Here is a 27992-nt window from a genome sequence, read left to right as displayed (position 1 = left end):
ATAGGACTGCTCTCAACCATGGTGACTACATCTTTCACAACACTGAAGGCAAGTGGAAAGTGCAAAATGTTACTCAATAAACTGACAGAGGAAAAAAAAAGTATCTTTCATCTAGTCTTCCACAGATTACAAGAGCCATGCTATTTGCCTCCTGACTGTCTTGTTCTGATTGTTTTTTTCCTACAGCCCACCCACCTACCTCTATTGATGAAGGGAGGTCTAGACCAGAAAACAAACAGAACCCAGGTTGATTTTAGAAATGCTGTTCTTTTAACAACTAAAGCTGTGTGACCCAGTGACATAGTTGGAGAGTGTCCCCCAAAGTTTCATGTTCTGGAAGCTTGGTCCCCAGTGTGGCAGTGTTCAGGTGGTAGACTCTTTAAGAAATAAAACATAGTACAAAGTAATTAGGTCATGCGAGCATTGTCCAGGAAGAAATTAAGGCTTGTCTCAGAGTAAGAGAGTTCTTAAAGAGAGCATGTTGTCTTAAAGCAAGACCATTCAACATGTTTGGTCCATTCTGCAATGAAGCCAGTCCCATTTCTGTTTCTCAGCCACGTTATAATGCAGCCAGGGATTCTTGCCAGGATCTTAGCCTCATGCTGTTTAGACCTTACAAAGACCCAAGTCCTCAGCAAGCCTCAGAAATTTTGTTTAGCATGAAAAGCATACAAAAATATCACCAGATTTAGGTCTTTGTATTTTATTTTTCTTAGAAAAAAATGAATTCATGTGCCCTTGCATCAAAGACTATGTGCAGGTCAATTCTGCTAGTCTCCATATCCCAGGTATGCCTGAACCCCAGAGTAAACACAGGTGAAGACCACACTGGTAAAACCTACCACCAAAAACAGCTTAAACATGAAAACAGAAACCAGAAATATCAAAAGATGCAATATGCTTTTTGCTACATTCACAAATAGAAGTCTCCCATTCTTGAAAATATTTCACAAACTAACATTGTTATCTGAATATCAGTATGATTAGGCCAACAGTGTAAATGCCGTCTGTATCATAGCACTTCAAGCAGTGGTAGGCACATCACCTCAGTCAGTATTCCAAAAGCTATTTCCAGGCAAAGACAAGCTGAGGAAAGGATAGCTGGAAAGATGGACAGTAGGTAATAATCTTCCCGACTGGGGGAGCAGGTTAAGGTCATTGTACTGTTGGTTACAGTGGCTACTGTCACCTACAGGGCAGTAATGAACTATCATTAAGGTTATTCCTACAACTAGAAGGTTCATTCTTTATGTCATTAGAACTTAAGAAAAATAACTTTTCCTCAATTCTACTCAGTTCCAAACCTACTTAGGAAAGTAATGTGTACCAACAAAATGTAACCACAAAGACGAGAAATAGAATCAAGGGCGGGGGGGGGGGATCAAAATTCTCTGAAAACAAATTTTAAACAAAGTGTGCAATGAATATTAACATTGATGAATGTTCAATTTAAATTAATAATTGAAATACATTAAAAAATTACAGCCTGCCTTTATGGTCATAATAAAGAAAATAATTTAGGGTAATATATTCTCCATCAAGCACTTTAATACAAGAAATTTTTCTTCAAAGTATCATTTCTGAGGATTTTCAAAATATTCAGTTATGAAAAATTAAACCTTCATTTTTGCCATTTTGATACTTTTGCCATCCTTTCAATCACCACTTTTATGGATTTTAACACCATGTTCTCCTGGAACTATTAAATTTTCATGAAGAAAAAGAAATTTATATCTGTTTAATTGTAATACTTTTAAGTGGACACATATAAGAAATAGATCTCCAACCTAAAAAAAAAATAAGATGGGATACACAGAGACTTTAACAGAAAAAGAAAATAAAAACAGTCAAGAAAGAACTCTGGTATAGATTTCACTCAATTTTAAGCACTAGATAACTTTAATCTAGAAAGAAGACATCAATTCAGTCATAACTATAATTTTTAAAATAGCATATTATACCTTAATAGAGAATCTGGATAGTAGTGATTTTAAAACAAGCAATGATAACAGGAAAAAAATAGCCCTCCTTTTGTTGTTTTTATTTAATTTGTAAATTCCTACTGCAGGTGGTCCTTCAGACAATATCATAAAAGATTATTAAAAATATTAATAAATAAGGCTATTTATTTAAAACTTGGGCACTTTTTCAAAACTATTTCTATTCTCAATGCCTAATTATCTACAAGGTACACATGGTCTCCAATCGAAGTTAATATGATTGATTTTTTTTAACAAAATTACTAGCATATGCATACCCACAAATTGAATGTTATCTCCATTCAAAGTATCATTTTGAATAGTTGTACATCAATTCTACTCAAGAAAATTCAAAAAAAAGGCATTCTAAAATACTTTGATTGATGAATTATGTATTCATCCCAAGAGGGCTACTTCAAATGAAGGCATTATTTTAACAAATAAACTTTGTATCTGTTACATCTTGATTAGCCTAACTAATCAATAGTCACATGAAATGAGGGGGAAAAAATGAAAGACACATATTTATACAAAAAATATTAATTTTCATTTGAAATTTACACATTTAAAATAAATAAAGGAAAAGCAGGTAAATATTATAAAGTCAAACAATAACAAAGGGCCCTTATATTAATTACCTTTTGAGAATTGAGTAATTATTGAAAGTAAAGAAAAAAAAACTGTAGCAAGCAGTCTACAATAAGTAGCAATCACTGAGGGCAATCTTTAAAGCCTACACATATAAATTTTTTTTAAGTTTTATAAAGCTTTACTCATCCATTAGTTTTAGTTGTAGTCTATGCAGAAATAGTTCCAAATTATAAACAATTCATTAAAAATGCAGCTCCTCTTAAAATAATACCACTGCTCTAGAAAAACTGCTATCAATTACATTCTAACACTTTTAAGGTCAATAACATTTTTTTCTGATTTGTGTGGTGTTTTGGAATAGGAATAATTAAAAACTAGTCTGAAATCACTCAATGCATATCGATAAAAACATCTAGACATTTAAAATATACATAAATTTTATTCAATTAATCTTCATCAAAACTTTTCCCAAAAGTAGTTTTAAGTTTTTAAAATACAAGGCCTGTAAGTTACCTTCTTTATTTTTTATAAAAGTTGTGTAAAATGAAAATTTTGACCAAACTGTAGGTGTTAGATGCCTTAAACCAAACTACTGCAATTAATATGAAATTCTAAATACCGAATATAATGCCACATAAATAGTATAACAGCCAAGTACTGTCTAAGAAGCCATATGTTTTTTCCCATTGTTCAAAAAAAGGAGATGACTTCCCGTCACTTATGTTTCTGATTAGCAAGGTGATTTATGCCACAATCACTAAAAATGCCAGCAAGTGAATGAGAAAATGCATAGTGACTGCACCAGATGTGCACAATAAACAGGAATCCCATTGTAATCTCTGGTACTTAGTTTATATGAAGGTAATGTAGGAAACACTCTTGGATATGGCAAAGTCACTCTTTTTTTTACATTTGACTATAAATGATATGAAATAAATTGTGTGTTTTATACTTTATGGCATGCATACATTGATAAATTAGGTACCGTTTTGTATCCCGACTTATCTACAAGACAAACCTGGCTAAGATCATGGGGATTAATTGCTTCAGAAGTGTGAAATGCAGCTTTTCCATTCTTTTCTGCACACTCAGTGAAGAAACAATGATTAATCACTGTTTAACTATTCTCTTGAGAATCTACAAGATTGCCAAAGCAAGACTTATCCTCATAAATCCAAAAAATACAGGTTTAGATTTGTTGCCAACAACAGAAAGAACATGAACTTAAACCCATTTGTTATCAGATTAAAATAATGTCAAAGTTTTAGAAACCTACTGGTACACAATTCTCTTTAGTGACTTCAGTGAGAAATTAGATTAACATGTAAGATATAACGTGTTTTAAAATGGGTAAGGAATATTTTTTAGTTTATGTAAGATCCTGTCCAAATAATATCAAATTACATACTATTAAATGCGAACAGAAAACCTTCCTTAGCTATATCAATGATTAAATTCCTGTTTCATTTATAAAAATTAAAATACACACTATCAGATGAAAACCACTTTCAATAGATTTCTCATATGAAATGGCTACTTATTTTAAGATATTTTATTTTAGACAGCAACAGCTGAATGGAATTTGGGCAAAACTACTTAGTTCCAATATTACTAACGAATACCTTTATCAAGGGTACATACCACTGAAAGTATAAAACACCAAACTTCTAAGACTGTACCATGAATGATCCCAAAAAATGTAATGTTTTCAACATAAATACAGAAGAACAAAAGTCTCAAACATTCAAATAATTTAGGCTTTCAAAATATCTTCAACACATTTTCACTAGCATACTGAATACACTGCAACTCTTAAGTTGAAGAAAAGTTATTGTTCATATCATTTACAAAACTTTGAGCACATATTTTTAATAACTGAAACCTTATTCCGTCTCAATAATAAATGCAATGTTAGTGACTTTCCTGTCAAATCATTACAAATTAAAGACTAACAGAAATTTCCTTTAAATGGGTCAGCTGTTCATAGACTACAAAGGATTACTAAAGTTGGGAATACTCTAAAGTAAAACTTCAAATTTCTATGACAAATATAAATGTTTGGTGAATATATTTTACTTAGAAGAAACAGCCACCTCTCAATTATAAATGGTTGTTTTTCTATTTGTCTCATTATAAGTTTATATATCTCCCATATAGGGGGGAGGGGGGAGGGGGGAGGGGGGAGGGGGGAGGGGGGAGGGGGGAGAGAAAAGAGAGAGAAGCTGATGGCCCTGCATCCCATCTTAATATAGCTCGGTGATTCTCTAGCATTCTATGGAAATATTCACAAACTTGATATTCTTTAAAAACATCAAGAGATAAATCATACATAAATGCCTGCTGTATGTCTTAATTCCATTAATCCCATTAACAGAAACATTTAACCACAAAAATCCTAAACTGGAAACGAAATCACTAATTTATATGGCTAAAGTTAAAAAAAAATCACTAAGAAGTAAGAATTACAGAAAAAGCTTAAAAGACATGAGAAGCAGCTAATCATGATGCTTCTTGTATGTCACACAAGCTAAACACAGCATGAAGTTTGACCAAAAGCTTTTTAAAAATGCTTCTGTGCTCATATTCTCTGCCTTCTTCCTTTTAAAGATAAATCATCCTTTCTCCTGTTTAAGGATAAACCATTTCCTTTATGAGGCAGTCTAACATTGTACACATTACTTTAATAATCTTCCACTTTTTTTGCACAATCACTCTTAAAAATAAGCCTAGCTTGACCCTAACTTTCCCCTTCATCTGCCATGTGTGTTTCTCTTCTGTCACCTGAATGCCTTCATCTTTTGTTCTCTACGAAGCTGTTCTTCTAAAAGTCACCAATAACTCCCCATTAGAAAATTCAACAGAATTCACAAGTCCAACTTCACTGACCAGTAGAATTTACCATTAAAGAATCACTTTTCCTTCCTTGAAGTGCTTACATCCCCCTTTCAGATATTCAGAGACATGGGAGTTTCTCTCTCACCTCACTGGGTTTTCCATTCCTAACCTCCTTCACACTCCCTCTCTTAATCCTTTTACTTAAGGTTCCCCAAGGACAGGACATAGTAGTTATATCTACCAGACTGTATTTAAAAGTTAACTTTTATACAATCTACAACTGACAATTTTTCCTTCATTCAAAACATCTCCCTTACCCATTTACCCTGTCCGAACTTTGAACTCTCCCTGAATCCAGGTCAGAGTCTCCTTAACCTCTCCACTCAAATATACAATTTTCCATGTTCAAAATCAACCTTCTGACCTTTTCCCAATTGTATTCCTTTTATAATCTTCCCCTTCTTCATTAAATGAAAGTTTCTCTCCTTTTACTCAAACCAAAAACACTAAATTCATTCTCCACTTATTGCTTTCTCATAACTCAAATCCAACAAATCAGCAAACCCTGTTGTTCAAATGACAATTTTCTCTCGCTTCTAACCTTCTACGTGGTGTCTCTGCATCTGCCCTTGCTACCTTAAAATGTGTTCTCAAACTGGCAATCAATAATTCTTTTAAACTACAAATCTACTAAGGAAACTCCCCAGTAGCTCTCTATCTCATTCAGAATAAAAGCCAAATGCAGGCATTTAAAAGATATAAATTCCGAGTTACTTTCTTAATTTAATATCCATTAGTAGAGAGTAACTGCAGTAACTGACCTTTAGGCTTTCCTTGAACAACTCAGCAATATTTTTGCCTCACAGCCTTTGTATATCTTATTCTCTGTGCCTAGACACTCATTCCCTCATGTTCTCCAGGTCTTTAATGTTCCCTTCTCAATGAGGCTTTCCCTGTACATGCTACTTTAAAATCTCTACCCCTCTCCCTATATTATAAACTCCCTAGGTCCCACTTCTTGTATTATTCTCCATCATAGAATCACTATCTAACCTACTACACATTTACTTATCTAGCTACCTATCAACCTCTCTGCCCTCAAACATAACCTTAATTAAGTTAAGGATTTTTCTCTATTTTGTTTTCACTGTGACAGATTCTGTAACAGTCTTCAAGGGGTTCAGACTGATTTCAAATTTCTCCTTAGGAATAATAGGATAGCAGAAAAAGTTTTGGGAATAAAGCCCTCAATGTTCTGAGGAAAATTATTTTAAGCTTAAATATTGAACTAAATCATCAATCAACTGAGAGAATAAATAAGTACATTTTCTAATATGCACAACTCAAAAAATTCATCTTCCACTAAACCTTTCTAAAATTTTATTTAAGTGAATCTAAGAATGAGGATGGCAATGGGATAAAAGAAACAATAACTAACCCAGTAATACAATAAAAGAAATCTGAGAATGGCAATTCATTGAAAGGCCAAGGAAACTCGAGATTACTTAAAAAACAGTGTAGCCAACAAAATGTCATTTTGTGATTTAGGAGCCTGAAAAGACAACTGTGAAAAGCTATCAATAAAAATAGAAGTATATCTCTCTTGTGAGCAATAAATGAAAATAATGGCAGTTTAAAAGTCTAATAAAAACAAACAAAAACTATATGCAAGGCAAACCATGGTACAAATGTAAAGCATAATGTAGTATAATTTTAAGCCAATGAAAAAAGTTTAAAAATCTTCAATTCTGAGGGGAAAAAAAATGTCCACTGGTCAGCTAGCTCTGAAGAAAAAACAGAACTAAGTGATATTCTGGATTGATACATAATTGCTGTATGAGAAAAACAATCACTATGTAAGAAATAACAATTACATATAATAAAATAATAAAAGTAGAATCATTTCTCTATAATGTTCTTAGCTGAAAGTCATTTATTACTATCATAAGGTATTCCGACAATCAAAAAATGGGGGGAAAAAGTGTTGACAAAATATGGAGAACCTGCAGCCCTCATACATTGTTAATGTGAATATAAAATAGTGCAGCCACTTTATAAAATAGTCTTGATAACTCCTCAAAAAGTTATACACAATATTAAAATATGACTGAGCAATTCTACTCATAGGTATATACCCAAAAGAACTGAGACAGATATTCAAATAGGTACATGTGTACACATGTTAACAGCAGCACTAACTCACAATAGTTGAAAGGTAAACTGAATAAACAAACTGAAGTATATACATACAATGGAGTATTAGTATTCAGCTAAGAAAAATAATTCAGTACCAGTAAGTGCTACAACATGGATAAAAAAAAGGAAAATATTATGTCAAGTGAAAGAAGCCAAACACAAAATGTCACATATGATTACATTCATATGAAATATGAAGTAAAGCTAAACCATGGAGACAGAATACAGACTAATAAATACCACAAGTGTAGGTAAGGCAGACTTTATAAAAGAGAAACTGCTTATTGAGTATTTTACCTTGATGTTATATAAATGTTTTTGGAACTAGATAGAGGTAGTAAGTAGTAAAATACTGTGAATGTATTAAATGCCAGGTAACTAATTACTTTAAAGATTGACTTTTATATTTTATAAATTTAAACAAACTATCTTAAAATAAAAAGATATTCTGCTTTTAATTCACCCTTTTCTAGTCTCATATTTGCAAATTACTTAGAAGATTTCCATAATTTTCTTTCAAAGACTCTTGGAAACTAACATTTATGATTTTGGGGAAAAAAACATTTATTTGGAATTCACTAATCATTTAGGCTTCATTTCAGTTTCTTTTGTTAAATTCAAGTAAAAAATAATAGATTTTATTTTCAAAGTATTACATTAGTTCATCTCTGTAAATTAGGATTAGGGATAATTTTTATCTTACTTATAACATTTCAATATTTACCTAATTTTTTAACATAAAATATTATTTTTATAATCAGAAAAAAATGCAATTTATTAAAAGGATAAAACATGAATGAGTACTTGGAAGAGACTATTGGGGAAAAGATGTGGGCTATCCAATGATGATACACAGAACTTAAAAAGATAACAATGTTTCAGACCAAGAATGATTTGAAGGTATCAGAATACACATCCAATTAATGCAGATAAAAGGAAAATACAGAAATACGTACCTTACCATAAAGGCTTGATTGTATCCAGAGACTTATTCTCCTTTAAAATTCTGAGATATCACTATTTGTGTCTGTGCTCCCCCTACACTCGAACCCCAATAAGGGCTCTAGCCTTCCTCAATAGTTACCCTTCCATCAAGTCACTTGATAGCTTATAGTGAATGGGGACAGTGAAGAGAAGACAGACAAGAAAAAGCAGCTTGGCTGAGGCAGAAAAACTGTCTCATTCCCCCCCTTACTTTCCAAACAAGTCAGTCATGAACAAACTTACCAGTAATCTAAAGCAGGATTTTTGAAATTGTAAACTCGACATATTATTAAATAGGAAAATAAATTTAGTTATTGACTTCAGCATGTATTACATGAAATATAAAAGAATATAAAAGAACAAGAGCACAAAGTACATCCTGTGTAATTAGTATAAAAATTGCTTCAACTTTTTTTCAGTTTCATTTATACCTATAGGAACTGGCTTACAAATGTAAAATTTTTCTTATTATTGGCTGTGGTAGGAAAAAATTGTGAACATGACCTGAGAAATTTTCAACTCTACATTTATTCTAATTTCCTATTCCTCTAAAAAAATTAAGTGGAGGCTTAAAGGATATGAAAATATTTGGGAAAAAAATATCTATGGATAGAAAAAGTATAGCCCTGAAAATTGCTAAGACTGCTGATGAGAAATGTTTCTTAAAGCTTCCCCCACCATATTTCAAGGACAAAAAAATCTATACAATTACTATGGTAAAGGGTATTCACAGTATTCAATGTTTAAATGTATATTATGAATAAATAGATGCTTACCTTTCAGAAGAACTTTACTAATCCACAAATCTGTTTGATACTTGAAAATGCATGTTTTTGTTATGGTTCAAAGATGACACCAGCTCAATACAACAGATTTCACCAAATAGAAGTCTTGACTGGTAAACAGGAATTGAAGAGGAATCAAAATCTAGAGACCAACTGACTTCTCCCTCGACTGTTGGAAAAACATCTACCTAAAAAATAAATAAATAAAAATAACTTCAATACTCCAATTCCAGTAGCAAACTAAAATGTTCCTATTCCAGTAGGGAACCCTAAACTAAACCAAACAATGAAAAATAGCAGGCCAAACAAAAATTCATGTCAAAATATTTTAGGCTCCTGGAGGACAAACATTACCCTACTCACTAATCAGTTTCCATTATCTATTTTAACTCCAGGAGGAAAGTATCATTTCATAATACCAATAATAAAAGATCTCTCTCTCTCTCTCTCTCTCTCTCTCGCTCACACACACATACACACACACACACACACACACACAGAGTCAGACCCCACTATAAAACAAATCACTTGTTATAACTTCATTTAACTTTCTCATGAAATGACATACGAATCTACTCTAACATACAGTAAAATAATATATTTTAAAATGATATAAAAAATGGAAATTTGACATTTTGAAAACATGTAAAAATTCTATTAAAAATGGATTTCAAAGCATTAATAAAATATAAAATTAGAGTATGATTACATCTGTGATGACAAGTGAATATTATTTGTGAGTGAAAAATTAATTTACATAGCTTTTTCCTAGAGCAAAAGAAAAAACACATTACTTCATTTAGTAATGTATTTCCATAAATCATATGTTGTAATCATATTTCTATACAAAATTCAAAATAACTAAAGTTCTTAAATAGACTATCCAATTTCAGTAAAAACCTCTTAATATAATAAATTACTAAACATATTATCATCCACCTCTAGATTTCATTCTTAGTTTCTTAACATTCAACAACCTGTTAAGAAGTATTGGTGGTACACTATATGTGCAAAAATATAGCAGCCTTCAGGTAATATGACGTAAAATCAGTGGCAGACAACTAAAAAATATGATAGCAAATCGACCTTAAAATTACTGAGAGTTGAAAGGAATTAATTAGATCAAACACATTGTAGTATCATGTGCTTCTTAAACCAAATAACAGAAGTAACCCACTGGAAAAAGGATTTCCAGAAACTGTCTTATGGCATTTTAGATATTTCTATTTTATTAAATATAATTCATGTTTCATCTGTGTTTGTATTCTTGTTTGCAATAATTTATTATATTAAAATGCAGAACTTCTGGGCTCAGGACGTGGCTCAGCGGTAGAGCACTTGCCTAGCACGCACGAGGTCCTAGGTTTGATCCTCAGTGCCACATAAAAATGAATAAATAAGGTATTCTGTTCAACTACAACTAAAAAATAAATATTTTTTTTAAATGCAGAACTTCCTATTTATTTATATAATTAATTGGTGCTGGAAATTTAATCCAGGGGTGCTCTTCTTATTTTGACATGATTTTGGCATGATATAGCCCGAGCTCTTATTTTTTTTTTATTTTTGAGACAGTCTCAGTAAAGTTGCCCAGGTAGCCCTGAACTTTTGATACTCTTCTCTCAGTCTTCTGAGTAGCTGGGATTATAGGTGTGCACCAACACCTGGCTTAGCATTTCCTTATTTTAAACTTTCAATCTTATCTGAAAAGTTTCAAATGATACTCTTCTAAATTATATTACACATACAGAGAATATCTTAATGTCACTGGATCTTTGCACAGCAATATATTCACATAACTTTTCTTCGATGGTTGAACCAAAAATTTCTGACCATTAAAATGTGTCTTTCTCATCTTTGCTTTGTAAAAACAGACCATTTTTGTCTCTTTAGAGTGAAAGTATTCAAATATCATTCGACTACTTTAACGTTATCTGTTTTATGATTAATGTGTATTTAAGTAACACTGAATATATATTGTCATACCACTGTCTTACCATTATTTAAAGAATGATGGCTATTTACCTCAAGAAGTATGACTATAACCAAAAGAAAAAGTAACACTACAATCAATGTCCGGAGTAATTGTAATTTATTTTATTTCTAAATACATACTTTAAACCAATTAGGGGCCAACTTTCCATTTCTTACACTGCTAGGGTCACTAATTAACCTTATTTTGACATGATATATTGAATATATCATGCCAAATATATTGAATATATAATGTCAAATTGATATACAGTGAAGGAAACTAAGAAGGGAGAAAAAGAGAGGGCATTATAGGCAAAATTAGGAAACACATATGATCCCCTGTACACTCAGTAAGACCACAGTAAACAACTACACTTCCTCAGCAATTCATATGCAGAACTATTTACCAGGCTCTCCATGAAGACTATACTGGTTCTTTTTCTAGTTATTCTCTTAGGAATGACATAAATATTGAGAAATCTAGAAATAGATATACACATGCACATATAAAAAATTATTGTCAGTATGTAAGTTACTGCTGCCCTGGGACTGCAATAATTTATGTAACATCTGTTTTCATATTTTTCTAATTTTTTCCCTAATTAGCATGCATATTTAACGCATAAATGCTCAGACCACCTTTTTTCTGCTGACTGTGCCCATTTTTCCTCCTGAAGTTGTGTACTCCTAGGTAGAATTTAGAATACATGGAAACCAAAAGTTTATTGAAAGTACTAATTTTAAAATGTAAACAGTACTAAACTAATTTTCAAGAGAACACTGAAGTCTTAGGAGTTTTCACAAGTACATATCAATCTCTCAGCAATAGTCATATACTAAATAAAGGCCCAAATGAAACAAAAACAAATAAACAAAAAACCTACATAAAAGCAAAATTCTAATATTGTCTTAACTTTGAATTCTAACTTTCTAAGAACTAAGAAACTTATTAAAATAGCTATGATTTCTTGTCTCGACAGGTTTGGTACAATTTTTAAATGTTTATGCCTCAAACAACTAAAATAAATGGACAAATCCCACATAGTAAATATCAAGATGTGTGTGACCAACCATCTCCTTTTTAAATTGTAAACCTCAAATACAATGCAGATTCAACAAAAGGACAAAGTTTTAGTCTAAAGCTTATGAAAGTTCAATCCAAGTTCTGGAAATCTCTTAAATCAAAATATTACTTATATTCACTTTTAATAGAAAAAGTAAAACTAAAGGCAGATCAAATCAATGCAACCACAACTTAAGTATTCTCAAATAACAATGCTTAGGATGACAACAATGTAGCCCTATCTGAACTTTACTCCAGAATTAATCACTTTGTATATTAATTGCTTATTTATAGACTTTAGTCAGTCATTTGCTATTTGTCATCTATTGTCAAGATTATTCTGGGCCTTTGTAAACACTAAAATTGTGTCAGCCTTCAAGGAGCTTACATTTTTACTTGGGGAAACAGCACATAATTATGCAAATGCATAACTGTGAGATTTTTATACCAGGAAACAGGATTTAGTTCAGAGATCAGCAAAGGCCTAAGAAACAGTTTTAAGATGAGGTCTTAGTGCTATAGGATGTATTCCAACCTAGGGCACAGCAAGTGCAAAAGTCCAAAAAATAAATAAGACCAGCACATTTTATGTCAAGAAAGACCAGTTGCAGCTGGAAAGGGAACACATGAGAACCAAAACGAGGCAGAAAACGTAAGCAAAGACACTAAAGGGTTTAATATAAGTTATGACAATCAACTCTACTTTGAAAAATACCACATTTGGCTAACTCAAAGTGAGGGCCAAAAGGTGGCAGGGGAAGAGTCAGATGTGAGATAAGAATAACCTAAACAAAGGTGATAGAGAAGGCAGAAGAGACTTCCTTGATTACAATCAGCTGATCTTGGTGGGAGATTAGATTATGTAGAGGATGAGTATGGCTAGCAATTCCTTTCACTGATGTACTGAATTCTGAAAGAAGATAAGGCACAGAGGGAAAGAGCTTAAATTTAGATTTAGGTATGTTAAAGAGTTTACCTGTTGCTGATGTCTCATAGGCATTTCAATTTAAAGGTCTGCAGTTATAAGAAATGTCTGGGCTAGGATCAAATTTAGAATTTGCCAGAATATGAGCATTTATAAAAAATGAAAACCTATATTTTTTTCCCATCAGAAAAAATCTTCAAAAATCCAATGCCTTCCTAGTTTGTAGCTATTACACTATATCAGAATAGAGAAGTATTTCATATCTTAACAAACTCATTTAGGCTATTATTGGTTAATCCACACAGCATATTTGTATTTTATGTCTTATTTTGAACTGCTTAATAATAGTTATCATTTACGAAAATTATTTACTTTGAAATAGAATTGCATTTAGTACTCTAAAAATATGCATTTAGAGTCATTAATCCTCACAATAATCTTAATTATCACATCCACTTTTCAGATGAGGACAGTCAAGTTTAGGGAAGTGTAAAGTTACTAGTAAGTCACTAAATGATAAAGCTTCTAACTCAGGTTATCCGAACTCATGGTCCATGCCATGTCCACCTAAAATAAAGGGTAGTATGTGTAGTATCAGGGGTCTTGAACTGTAAAAATAGATCAATTTCAGTTACAATCCTGACCACAGAACACCACGTAAGTACTCTAATCTATGTTTCCTCACCTGAAATTCTTAGTAAAACCTACTGACATTTTAGGAAATGTAAGTCAAACATCTGAATTGACATCCCCATATCAACACATGTTCCTCCTACCAACGGGGTGAGAGGTGCCAATCAATGGAGGGAAGACTTAGAGGCTATTCACTATCTTATTGTCCTTCAACTAACAAACACTGACCATGAAAGCTTTGAAAACTAAACAGTATGTGGAATGGCAGGCAGGTCATTGGGAACAGCTAATCAGTTCTCCTCTGCTCTTCTCCCAAGTGGCTAAAAAGAACATCCATCAGAAAAGACAGAAGCCAAAATTCTAAAAACTGCCAATGAAGAATTCAGCAGTGCTTCAAAACCTTTAGTGTCTATAAAAACCATCTAAGAAGCTTATCAAAGTGGTGATTCAGAATCAGACTGACAGGACGAATAGATGTGAATGGTGGGAACATAAAGTTAAGGGAATAATTCTACCAACTGGGTCCACTATGCTGACCCCTACATGCTTCTTTTCCAAGAAGCAATTTACCTGCAGCCCTCCCTCACTAAAATGATGTAACAGGATATGTTATATTCCTCAGCAAACTACCATTTATCTACAGGAGAAATGCAGGCACAAAATAATTCCAATAAGAGGCACCCAAGTTACCCTGAAGGGGAAGACTTTTGTGAGATTTTCACAAACTAGACGCTGAAACTCAGGAAGAGAAGGATAATTCCCCCTAACCATAAACTCTATAAGAAGAGATTATAATTAGAACTTGTCATCATGGGCCAAAGTGACCTACAGTGCTCATGGAAGTGGGAACTTGAAAATCTGATGTCATCCTGCTGTCAGTCAAAAGTCAAGAGGTGGACCTGGGTGGGACTCTAAAAAATTTTCAGATTTTTTTATGATTACTATCAATGTGTCTTTTCAGTAAAATCAAAAAATCAATCAATCAATCAATGTGGAATCCAGGAGAGGCATGCTGTCCTTCTCCTCTGAGAGGACCCATTCTCTCCTTAGAGTGCCCCCTTTTTCCATCCTTTCTAATAAACTCAACTCTGTTACTCTTGAGTGACATCTCTGAAATGTCTTTCCACCTTGATAACAAGAATTGACATTTGGGGGGAACTTCACAGTGCCTCAGTTTCCCAGAAGTCCCCAATCCTATATCAAGATCCTCCAAATATTTTGATACAATAGATGACTTTTCAAGCCTTCTCAGAATATATCTACCAACTATAACCACTTTCGATTCTTTAGGCACAAAATTTTTAAATTTTTGAACATACATATTTTATTCAACCTAATTAAATCATATCCAACTTAATTTAAAATTTTCAGTTTTTTATGATTACTATCACAATGTGTCTTTTCAGTAAAAAACAAGAGATGACTAAATAAAAAGTTTCAACTATACAAAAAAAAAACATGATTTTCCTTAATATAAAATTTAATCTTCTGGTTAAAAATTAAGTCATTTACTGATATTTTTGGTAGAAGACATAGGAATTGTTTAACGGAGATGAATACGGAAAATTTTGTTGCAAAATTTATATGTAAAAGGATACAATAACAGCTAACAAAAAAGGACAAAAAGGAGTAAGAGCTTACATCTAACCTTGCTTAATGACACTAATGGAATTAACATACACTGGTACCAAAGGAGCATTCAAGACAGAAAATGTTTCCCATACTTCCAATCAAACTTAAAACGTTTGTGTCAGTCTTCTCGTCTGCATGAAACTGTCTATACTGAGTACTGTTGAACAAACTGCACTCAATAATCTGATCTGCTGGCACACCAAATTAGGGCTATCAGCATTGTTCTGGTGACATAGAGATTCTAACTCCAACAAAACTCCCAACTTTCCCCCAAGGATAACTACTTGTTTTTTTAATTTTGAAATTTCAACATGAATATTTTTCTTTCAAGGCCTATCTATGAAGATGAATATAGTCCACTGAAATTTAGTTTTTTTACATAGTTCTCCCTGTATTCTTCTAAATCAATGAAAATATTCAAGCAATTTTTTACCCCTTGACATTTATATACATGCCAGAACCATGTTAGGAAATAATGTCAAACATAATAAAGTCTCCTTGAAAAATGAACATTAGTAACAATATGAAGTTATCTTATTCAATGCTTCCCCCTCGTCACCAAAAAAAAAAAAAAAAAAAAAAAAGGAGTAAATTAACACTAACTCCATATAGCAATGGTATGGCTGGGAGTTGAACCCAAGCAATATGACTCCTGTCCATTTGGTCTTAACCATGCCACATTGATTTAAAATGAATTCTTAGTATAACATAGTTAAGTTTACCTGACCATAATATACTCTGCTCATGAATTTCATTCAACTTCATAAACCTTAATGGATTTATATCACTGTTTTTGAGATCTGGCTCTGTCCCTTTAGCTTTATTAAATGAAATGCTTTCAAGACGTCCTAATAGAATCTATCTTCACTTACCAAAATGACTCTTCATCTCATATTAGTATAGAATATTTTTCTCCCAAATATTCATGTTTATTTTTCACTAACCATAGTTGGTATCAAACTAGATCCCAGATTACATTAAACTCAAAGCAGAACAGAAACCAATGCATATGAAATTCAAGAAGAGAATTTTTTGAAATTCAAATGTTATACATTCAATATTGCTCTTGATGCCAAAAATACAGTTTTTGTACTGAATAAACTTGTTCCACATGGGATCAAGCAGATATCAAGTTCAATTTAGCTTAAGAAAAACCAATATATTTGTTCCTATCATTCTTTTCAAATGAACCAAAAGAGGCTGGGTCAATCCAGAGATGCAGGATTCAATGAAATCTTGAAGAACACCAGTCAAAATGAACCCATGGAAAGTCAGAAAATTCCAGGAACTATTATTTTTCACTAAGAAAACAGCAGATTAATCTAACTCTGATTTAAAAAAAAAAAAAAAGAATCCCTTAAGCTAATTTCAGTCTTTGTTCATTTCCTGTGGCCCAAAAAAAAAAGGCCATGGGATTTTTCAAAACAGGTATCTTGGCATTATGTAAAATTGTGGATGTATAACCGACGTGATTCTGCAATCTGCATTTGGGGTAAAATTGGGAGTTCATAACCCACTTTAATCTAATGTATGAAATATGATATGTCAAGAGCTTTGTAATGTTGTGAACAACCAATAAAAAAATAAAAAATTAAAAAAAAACAGGTATCTTTCACAATATAATAAGACGACAAGCATTGTCTATAATTTTGTTTCATATTCTACATTTTCAATTCTAGCCTTCTATTTCTGCATCTCATTAACTACTCCTTATATTACCCCATTTGTTTCAAAGTTCCTTAAAAAGAAAATCCAATGCCATTTTGTGATATCATCTAGTGTCACCTTTTATCCAATAAATACTATCTACATAATCAAATTGTTTAAAAAGAAAAGTCCGAACTGTATTTGGTTGCACTAGAGGAAAGCCAAACAAAAGGACCATCCCAGGTTGGTCTTAAACTCTGAGGGAGCTTTGGTTCTCATTAACTACTCCTTATATTACCCCATTTGTTTCAAAGTTCCTTAAAAAGAAAATCCAATGCCATTTTGTGATATCATCTAGTGTCACCTTTTATCCAATAAATACTATCTACGTGATCAAATTGTTCAAAAAGAAAAGTCCGAACTGTATTTGGTTGCACTAGAGGAAAGCCAAAGAAAAGGACCATCCCAGGTTGGTCTTAAATTCTGAGGGAGCTTTGGTTCTCAGAAAATGAAAGGCAACACTGATTAAAACTAGAAAAAGACAGAGGCAGAAGAGTTGAGTGTGCTCAATAAAGGACTCAATCATTTAGATTTTTTTTTCCCCTAGCTTGTGGCTCATGAGATTCCACCACTCATTTTACTACCAAACTACTGTTTCTTTATTGATCTCACTGCCTTTTATCTCTCTGTTATCTCTTTCTCACAGAGAAATAAAGGAAATCTTAACAGGATAATGTTGTTAATCAGCAGCAATACAGAAAAATGGTTGAGAATCAATTACCAAGTACTTAGTGAGAAAGACAGCTCTAAGGGAGATACAGTAATAAAAACAAACAAACTAGCATTGTGGGTTCAGAACTATAAGACTTAGAGGCAAAAGAATATGAGAGAAATGGTGGTGCCTACACAGAATGCAGAAGAAAATTAAGTTTATTACATTCCCAAGATTTCTAATTTTTGTGGCATGGAAGGTACAAAAAGAGAGTAGAGACAAAAAAGACCAAGTTGGAGAAAAACAAGATACTCTTTTCCCAATATCTTCCTTCGGTATCTTGATCCCTAAAACAGGTATGTTGAGGATAAAAGAAGGAATGAGAGTATTATCTAAATTTTATTTTTGCTAACTTTTATACCATAAAGTAATTTAAATTCACTAACTGAAGTTTGGAAAACAGATGTCAGCATTTATTTCACAGGTATTTAGGATTTTATTTTAAAGTCTCCTTAGTTCTAAACTGCTGAGGGCCATTGCCAAGTAGGAATGACGCATCGAAATTTCCTTGCCAGCGTACCCCATGTTAAATGGACTTGCCTTAGAAATTTGCTGTGACATTGCATATGTCTTTGAGAAAGGTGACCCTGCTCAAGGACCAGGGTGGATCCAGGTTTAGGGTGTATCCTGCAGGTTTTAGGAAGTATCCCGGTTTAGGATAATTTGGGTTTAAGGCGTTCCCAGTTTAAGACAATCTGGGTTTTAGGGCAGTTCCAGGTTGAAGGTTATTCCTGCTGGGAATAGGGCGTTCCTGCTGCCTGAGTTCCCATTGAGTTCTGGTGGAATTCAGAAAGCATTTGGGACATGAATTGGGCGGCAGAACTTGAATTTGCCCAGAACGTGTTTGTACAGGGCCGGTGAGAGTTCGGGAATAAAGAATTGCTGTTTGAATCTACAAGGTGTGTGATGGCTCCTGATCTTGTGCCCAGCCAAGACTGCGGCACTAAACAACAGTATTACAAACCTAGAAAAATCTCCAATTGAATCTTTAAAAAGTTGCAAAAAGTGATTTTACGATTCAAATAATGTCACACTTTGGTACTGATTTTCAATATGAACAATCCAACTGAATTCTCAGATTTGCAATTTAGGTTACTTTTTTTAGTAGATTTCCAATAAACACTCTGATAAGATAAATAAGAGTATCATACATGTACTGGTGCTAGGGTTTCAATCTGTCTAATAACTCAATAAAATAGCCGTGAATTAATTTACATATCTAATGTCATTTTTGGTTCTCGGGATATTTTTTTTGAGAGAGAGAGAGAGAAAGAGAGAGAGAGAGAGAGAGAAGAATTTTAATATTTATTTTTTTTTTAGTTTTCGGCGGACACATCTTTCTTTGTATGTGGTACTGAGGATCGAACCCAGGCTGCACGCATGCCAGGCGAGCAAGCTACCGCTTGAGCCACATCCCCAGCCCCTCGGGATAATTTTTGAAATGTATTCTTCAAAAAAATTCTTCAACATATTTAAAGTTTCCAAGAAAAATTACTACTATGGTCTCATAGTATATCAAATGTTTAAATTAAGAATATTCAAAAATCTTATGACAAATAATCTATGTTCAGCTATTATAAATTAGTGAAATGAAACAGGAGAAAAGTCACAAAAATGAGAAATATAGTATGCCAAGCCTTTTGGTTCTAAAACCAAAGGATCATGATGTTGTTTTAAATTCTTAATGTTTTCCATTTGAGATACTGAAAATTCAAAAAAGGCTCTGAAGCAACTGGTTATTATTCTCCAAGGGTGGAAGCCCAAATAAAACATTCAGCTGTTAAGACATAGAAGGCTAGGAAAGGGACACCTAAAGACATTTTTTGTTTTGTTTTGTTTTGGTTGGGGGGGGTGGTAGTACTAGAGATTGAACCCAGGGGTACTTAACCCCTGAGCCATTTTAACACAGCTCTCTACTTGGCAGATCACCCAAACAAAAACTATCATGACTCTCATGACATATGAACAACTAAATAGTACAATCAGTAATTTAGACTTAACAGATATATAGAGAATATTCCATTCATCAATGAGGAAATACACTTTCTTCTCAGCAGCACAGGAATCCTTCTCAAAAATAGTCCACAAAGCAAGTCTTAGGAAATAAGAAAAAAATAGAGAGAATATCCTTCATTTTATTGTACCGTAATGAAATGAAATTAGGATTCAATGATAAAATAAAAAATACAAGTTACTCTAACACCTAGAGGCAAATAATATACTATAGAATGATAAATGGATAGCAGAAGAAATCATGCATGAAATTTAAAAAATACTTCGAGGTACACGAGAATAGAAATACAACAAATCGGGCTGGGGATGTGGCTCAAGTGGTGGCGCGCTCACCTGTCATGCGTGCGGCCCGTGTTCAATCCTCAGCACCACATACAAACAAAGATGTAGTGTCCACCGAGAACTAAAAAATAAATATTAAAAAATTCTCTCTCACCTCTCTTTAAAAAAAAAAAGAAATGCAACAAATCAAAATCTCTGGGATATTATGAAGGCAATACTAACAGGAAAGTTCACTGCATTGAAGTCATTCTTTAAAAAAAAAAAAGTCAACAAATAAATGACCTAACATTACATCTCAAAGCCCTAGAAAAAGAGGAAAAAATCAACACCAAAAGCAGAAAACAGCAAATAATTAAAATCTAAGCTGAAATCCATGAAATTGAAAACAAAAGGAACAATTAAAAACATTGACAAAACAAAAATTGGTTCTTTGAAAAAAAATAAAATTGATAAACACCTATCCACGCTGATGAAGAGAAACAGAAAATTCACATGATTAAATACATGAGGAAAAAGTAGCTATCATGATGCGCACTACTGAAATACAGAAGATAATTAGAAACTATTTTGAAAATCTATACTCCAATAAGACAATAAAAAGTGGAAAATTTTGAAGATGTCAATAAATTTCTAGAGACATATGACCTACCCAAACAGAATCAGAAGGACATACAATATTTAAACAAATCAATTTAAAGCAATGAAATAGAAGATACCATCAAAAGCCTACCAATCAAGAAAGGCAAGAGCAGACATATTTCAAACATTTCCAAACTCATTCTATGAGCCTAATATTACCTGATACCACAATCAGACAAAGACACATCATGGAAAAAAAACTTAAGACCAATATCCCTGATGAACATAGATGCAAAAATTCAGTAAAATCCAGACCAATCACATACAAAAATATATTTAAAAAATAGTGCACGAAACTCTCGTGAAGTTCATCCCAGGGATGCCAGGTTGGTTAGACATACAGAAATCACTAAATGTAATTCATCACATCAACAAACTTAACCACAAGAATCAGATAACCATCTCAATAGATGCAGAAAAAGACTTTGACAAAATACAACACCCCTTCATGTTCAAAGCACTAGCAAAACTAGGGGTAGTAGGAACATAACTCAATATAGTAAAAGCTATATATCTAAACAAAAGGCCAACATCATTCTAAATGGAGAAAAATCTAAAGCATTCCCTCTAAAAACTAGAACAAGACAAAGAGGCCCTCTTTTACCATTTCTATAAAACAAATCCTTGAAACGTTCACATAGAAATTAGAAGAAAATAAAGGGTTATGAATACGAAAAAAGGCACTCAAACTATCCCTATTTGCAGATGACAGGATTCTATATTCAGATGATTCAAAAAGTCCCATCAGAAAACTTCCAGAATTAATAAATGAATTCAGCAAAGTATTGGGATATAAAATTCACACCCATGAATCAAACGCACTCCTATATATCAGTGATAAATTCACTGATAGAGAAATTAGGAAAACAACCTCATTCAAAATATCCTCAAAAAAATAAAATACTTGGGAAATCAACCTAACAAAACAGGTGAAAGTCCTCTGCAATGAAAACTACAGAACACTAGAGGGACCCAACATGGCGGCTGGCGAGGAGGCAGCACTTTCAATGCCTCTGCAGTAACAGGATTAGAGAGACCCATTAATACACCTGCTGAAAAACTTCTATCAAAATTCCACTGAAAGGAGACCTGCCGAGAATTACATCAAATAAATTTATAGGAGTAAACAGTAACTCAGCAGTCAAACAGAACAAGAAGTAACATGAGCAGCATGAAAAAGCAAGAAAGAAAAGGAGTACAAACAATGCAGGACAGCCTAAATATTCAGGAGGATATAGAGTCATCAGAAAAATGGTCATATAAAGAACTCAAGGAATACCTTAGACAGATTGAATGAAACCTTAAAGAGGATACGACATAGCAAATTCAAGCAGCAAAAGAACACATTGAGAATGAATTACATAAACAGATAAAATAAGAAGTTAAGCATCTTTATCAGGAGATAGAGATTATAAAAAAGAATCAACCAATAATCTTAGAAATGAAGGAAATTATGAACCAAATTAAAAACTCAAATGAGAGTATCACTAATTGAGTGGAGCAAGTAGAAGCCAGAACGTCAGATAATGAAGACAAAATATATCATCTTGAAAAGAGTCTAGCCAACTCAGATAGGCTGGTTAAAAATCACGAGAGAAACATCCAAGAGATATGTGATAACATAAAAAAAACAAATTTAAGAGTCATCGGGATAGAGGAAGGGATAGAGATTCAAACCATGGAAATGAGTAACCTACTAAATGAAATAATTACAGAAAATGTTCCAGAAATAAAAAAGGAAACAGATATACAAATTGTAGATGCATACAGGACCCTGAGCATACAAAATCACAATAGACCAACGCCAAGACACATTGTTATGAAGATATCCAATATACAGAACAAAGAGCAAATATTACATTCAGGGGTAAACCAATAAGGTTAACAACGGATTTTTCATCACAGACGCTGAAAGCGAGAAGATCCTGGAACAACATATTTCAAACACTGAAAGACAATGGATGCCAACCAAGAATTCTGTATCCAGCAAAATTAAGCTTCAGGTACAACAACGAAATAAAAATCTTCCACAATAAACAAAAGCTAAAAGAATTTGCAGCCAGAAAACCAGCATTGCAAAGCATCTTGAGCAAAACACTACACGAGGAAGAAATGAAAAACAATAACAAAAGCCAACAGTGGGAAGTACCTCAGTAAAGACAGAAGGAGGGGGAAAAGCTAATCATGGAGAAACAAACTAAATTAAAAAAAGAGAGAGAGATAAATCATCAAACATGGCTGGAAATACAAACCATATATCAATAGTAACTCTAAACGTTAAGGGTTTAAACACTCCAATAAAGCGACATAGGCTGGTAACATGGATTAAAAAAATAAATCCAACAATATGCTGCCTCCAGGAGACACATCTGACTGGAAAAGACATACACAGGATAAAGGAGAAAGGTTGGGAAAAAATATACCACGCACATGGTCCTCACAAGCAAGCAGGGGTAGCCATCCTCATATCGAATAAAATCGACTTCAAGACTAAGTTAATCCAAAGGGATAAGGAAGGACATTATATACTGTTAAAAGGAACCATTCAACAACAAGATATAACAATTATCAATATTTATGCACCAAATAATGGTGCTGCGACGTTCATAAAACAAATGCTCCTCAAGTTCAAGAATCAAATAGACCACAACACAATAATTATGGGTGACTTCAACACACCTCTCTCACCATTGGACAGATCCTCCAAACAAAAGTTGAAAAAAGAAACTAAAGAACACAATATCACAATCAATAACCTAGACTTAACTGACATATATAGAATATATCAACCATCATCAAGTGGATATACTTTTTTCTCAACAGCACATGGATCCTTCTCAAAAATAGACCATATATCATGCCAAAGGGCAACCCTGAGTAAATATAAAGGAGTGGAGATAATACCATGCATTTTATCTGATCATTGCCAAGGTTTCGGCTTGGCACCAGAATCACGAGCCACCACACACCTTTGTAGGTTCAAACAGCAATTCTTTATTCCCGCTCTCACACTGCCTCCACACAGGTCCAGGGGCAATCCCAATCTCCCACACAATTCAAGTCCTAAATACTTTCTCTCCACGAGAACTCAGCGGGAACTCAGGCAGCAGGCACGCCCTACTCCCAGCAGGAATAATCTTCAACCTCCAACTTCCCTAAAACTCCTATTGTCACGCCCTAAACCCAAGGACGGAGATACTTCCTGCAAGATACACCCTAATCCTGGATCCACCCTGGTGATTGAGCAGGGTCTCCTTTCTCAAACACACAAGCAAGGTCGCAGCAAATTTCCAAGGCAAGTCCATTTAACATGGGGTACGCTGGCAAGAATTACGATGCGTCATTCCTACTTGGTAATGGCTCTCAGCAGATCATAATGGAATGAAACTGGAAACCAATGATAAAAGAAGGAAGGGAAAATCCTATATCACATGGAAAATGAACAATGTGTTACTGAATAATCAAGGGGTTACAGAAGACATAAAGGAGGAAATCAAAAATTCTTAGAGATAAATGAAAATACAGACATAACTTATTGGAATCTATGGGACACAATGAAAGCAGTTTTAAGAAGGAAATTCATTGCCTGGAGGTCATTCCTCAAAAAAAGGAAAAACCAACAAATAAATGAGCTCACACTTCATCTCAAAGCCCTAGAAAAGGAAGAGCAAAACAACAGCAAATGCAGAAGGCAAGAAATAATTAAAATGAGAGCGGAAATCAACGAAATTGAAACAAAAGAAACTATTGAAAAAATTAACAAAACTAAAAGTTGGTTCTTCGAAAAAATAAACAAGATTGACAGACCCTTAGCCATGCTAACGAAGAGAAGAAGAGAGACAACTCAAATTACTAACATACAGGATGAAAAAGGCAATATCACAACAGATGCTACAGAAATACAGAACACAATTAGAAATTATTTTGAAAATCTAAATTCCAATAAAATAGAAGATAGTGAAGATATCGATAAATTTCTTAAGACATATGATTTGCCCAGACTGAGTCAGGAGGATATACACAATTTGAACAGACCAATATCAATAGATGAAATTAAAGAAGCAATCAAAAGACTACCAACCAAGAAAAGCCCAGGACCGGATGGGTATACAGCAGAGTTTTACAAAACCTTTAAAGAAGATTAATACCAATACTTTTCAAGTTATTTCAGGAAAGAGAAAAAGAGGGAGAACTTCCAAATTCATTCTATGAAGCCAACGTCACATTAATCAGAAACCAGACAAAGACACCTCAAAGAAAGAAAACTACAGACCAATATCTCTGATGAACCTAGATGCAAAAATCCTCAATAAAATTCTGGTGAATCGGATACAAAGGCACATCAAAGAAATTGTACACCATGATCAAGTAGGATTCATCCCTGGGATGCAAGGATGGTTCAATATACGGAAATAAAAAAATGTTATTCACCACATCAATAGACTTAAAGATAAATCATATGATCATCTCGATAGACGCAGAAAAAGCATTCAACAAAGTACAGCATCCCTTTATGTTCAAAACATTAGAAAAACTAGGGATAACAGGAACTTACCTTGACATTGTAAAAGCTATCTATGCTAAGCCTCAGGCTAGCATCATTCTGAATGGAGAAAAATTGAAGGCATTCCCTCTAATATCTGGAACAAGACAGGGATGCCCTATATCACCACTTCTATTCAATATAGTTCTCGAAACACTGGCCAGAGCAATTAGACAAATGAAAGAAATTAAAGGCATAAAAATTGGAAAAGAAGAACTTAAATTATCACTACTTGCGGATGACATGATTCTATACCTAGAAGACCCAAAAGGGTCTACAAAAAAACTACTAGAACTAATAAATGAATTCAGCAAAGTGGCAGGATATAAAATCAACATGCATAAATCAAAGGCATTTCTGTATATCAGAGACAAAACTTCTGAAATGGACATGAAGAAAAACACTCCATTCAAAATATCCTCAAAAAAAATAAAATACTTGGGAATCAATCTAACAAAAGAGGTGAAAGATTTATATAATGAAAACTACAGAACCCTAAAAAGAGAAGTAGAAGATCTTAGAAGATGGAAAAATATACCCTGTTCATGGACAAGCAGAACTAACATCATCAAAATGGCGATATTACCAAAAGTTCTCTATAGGTTTAATGCAATGCCAATCAAAATCCCAACGGCATTTCTTGTAGAAATAGAGAAAGCAATCATGAAATTCATATGGAAAAATAAAAGACCCAGAATAGCAAAAGCAATTCTAAGCAGGAAGAGTGAATCGGGCAGTATTGCGATACCAGACTTCAAACTATACTTAAAAAGTCCTTAAAAACACTCCTAAAGCGCAAGTAGTAAAATGAAGAATCAATAAATGGGTTGGATTCAAATTGAAAAGCTTCTTCTAAGCAAAGGAAAAAAAATCAATAATGTGAAGAGAGTGCCTACAGAATGGGAGAAAATCTTTACCACATGAACCTCTGACTGAGCATTAATCTCTAGGATATATAAGGAACTCAAAAAACTTAACACCAAAAAATAAATAAAAATAACCCAATCAATAAATGGGCTAAAGAATGGGACAGACACTTCAAATAAATATAATCCATCAACAAATATGAGAAAAAATTCAATATCTAGCAATTTGAGAAATGCAAATCAAAACTCAGTTCTAAGATTTCTTCTCATTCCATTTAGAATGGCAATTATCAAGAATACAAGTAATGATGAATGCTGGCGAGGATGTGGGGGAAAAAAGGTATACTCATACATTGCTGGTGGGACTGCAAATTGGTACAACCATTCTGGAAAGCAGTATAGAGATTCTTCAGAAAACTTAAAACAGAACGACCATTTGACCCAGCTATGCCACTCCTCAGTTTATACACAAAGCACCTTAAAATCAGCATACTACTGATTTTAAGTAGTGATTCAGCATACTACTATTCGGCATACTACTGATTTTAAGTAGTGATTCAGCCACATCAATGCTTACAGCAGCTCAACTCATAATAGCTAAATTATAGAACCAGATCTAGGTGTCCTTCAATAGATGAATAAAGAAAATGTAATACACACACACACACACACACACACACACACACACACACACAGTATTACTCAGCCTTAAAGAAGAATGAAATGATGGCATTTACTGGTAAATGGATGGAGCTAGAGAATATCATGCTAAGCAAAATAAGCCAATCCCAAAAAACCAAACACTGAATATTTTCTATGATATGCAGATGCTACCTCACAATAGAATAAGGGAAGAATAGAGTTACTTTGGATTAGGCAGAGGGGAGTGACGGGAGGGGAGGGGGCTTAGGGATAGGAAGGATAGCAAAATGAATTGGTCATTATTACCCTACGTACATACATGACTACAGGACCAGTATGATTCTACATCATGTACAACCAGAAGAATGAGAAGTTATACTCCATTTATATATGATGTGTCAAAGTTCATTTTACTGTCATGTATGAATAATTAGATTTTGAAAAAAGAAAACATATAGGAAAAAAAAGTATTATACATATTTTCTTTGGACTATGATTACTCTATTTTGACCCTAAGTAGATTAATATATTTCCAGTTGAATAAAACCAAGATCTGGTACCCACCAATCACTTAACATAACTTTAGTCACTATCAATTGGCTGAAAGCCATATTTTTAATTCACTTAGAGCCAGGCTACTACATCCCTGAAACCCATCTTTAGATTGCTACATTTCTCTTCTAGGCTAGTCTTCCTAAACAAAGACCTTTCTTTGAAGTACAAATTTTTTAAAGCAGTTGACCAGCAATTTTTTTTTTTTTAAACAGGGCCAGCCTTCCCACACTTCATATGATTAACAATCTCAGGTCATCTTTTTTTTTAATTTTACTTAAAATATATATGTATATATGTGAGTATATATTTTTTAATTTAAAAAGAAAACATTTAAAACATTTGTCAATGAACTTTGATTTTATTCATTTATACGTGGTGCTGAGAATTGAACCAGGTGCCTTACACATGCTAGGGAAGCACTCTATCACTGAGCCAC

The 27992-nt window shown here is 33.4% G+C and overlaps 1 protein-coding gene across 1 annotated transcript in view; it reads right to left on the bottom strand.

Moving 5' to 3' along the window:
* The window catches only part of Tbc1d5 (TBC1 domain family member 5), a 507456-nt gene that overhangs the window by 371295 nt on the left and 108169 nt on the right, over nucleotides 1–27992 (bottom strand). The window contains exon 3 of the mRNA XM_078038310.1: nucleotides 9362–9558. The gene's annotated coding sequence lies outside the window, so the exon portion shown is untranslated. The remainder of the gene's footprint in view (nucleotides 1–9361; nucleotides 9559–27992) is intronic.

This window comes from Ictidomys tridecemlineatus, chromosome 2, assembly GCF_052094955.1.
Source record: "Ictidomys tridecemlineatus isolate mIctTri1 chromosome 2, mIctTri1.hap1, whole genome shotgun sequence".
In the NCBI taxonomy this organism is placed as follows: domain Eukaryota; kingdom Metazoa; phylum Chordata; class Mammalia; order Rodentia; family Sciuridae; genus Ictidomys; species Ictidomys tridecemlineatus.
Note: the sequence above shows the minus strand (reverse complement) of the source record. Positions and strands in the feature narration are given on the sequence as shown.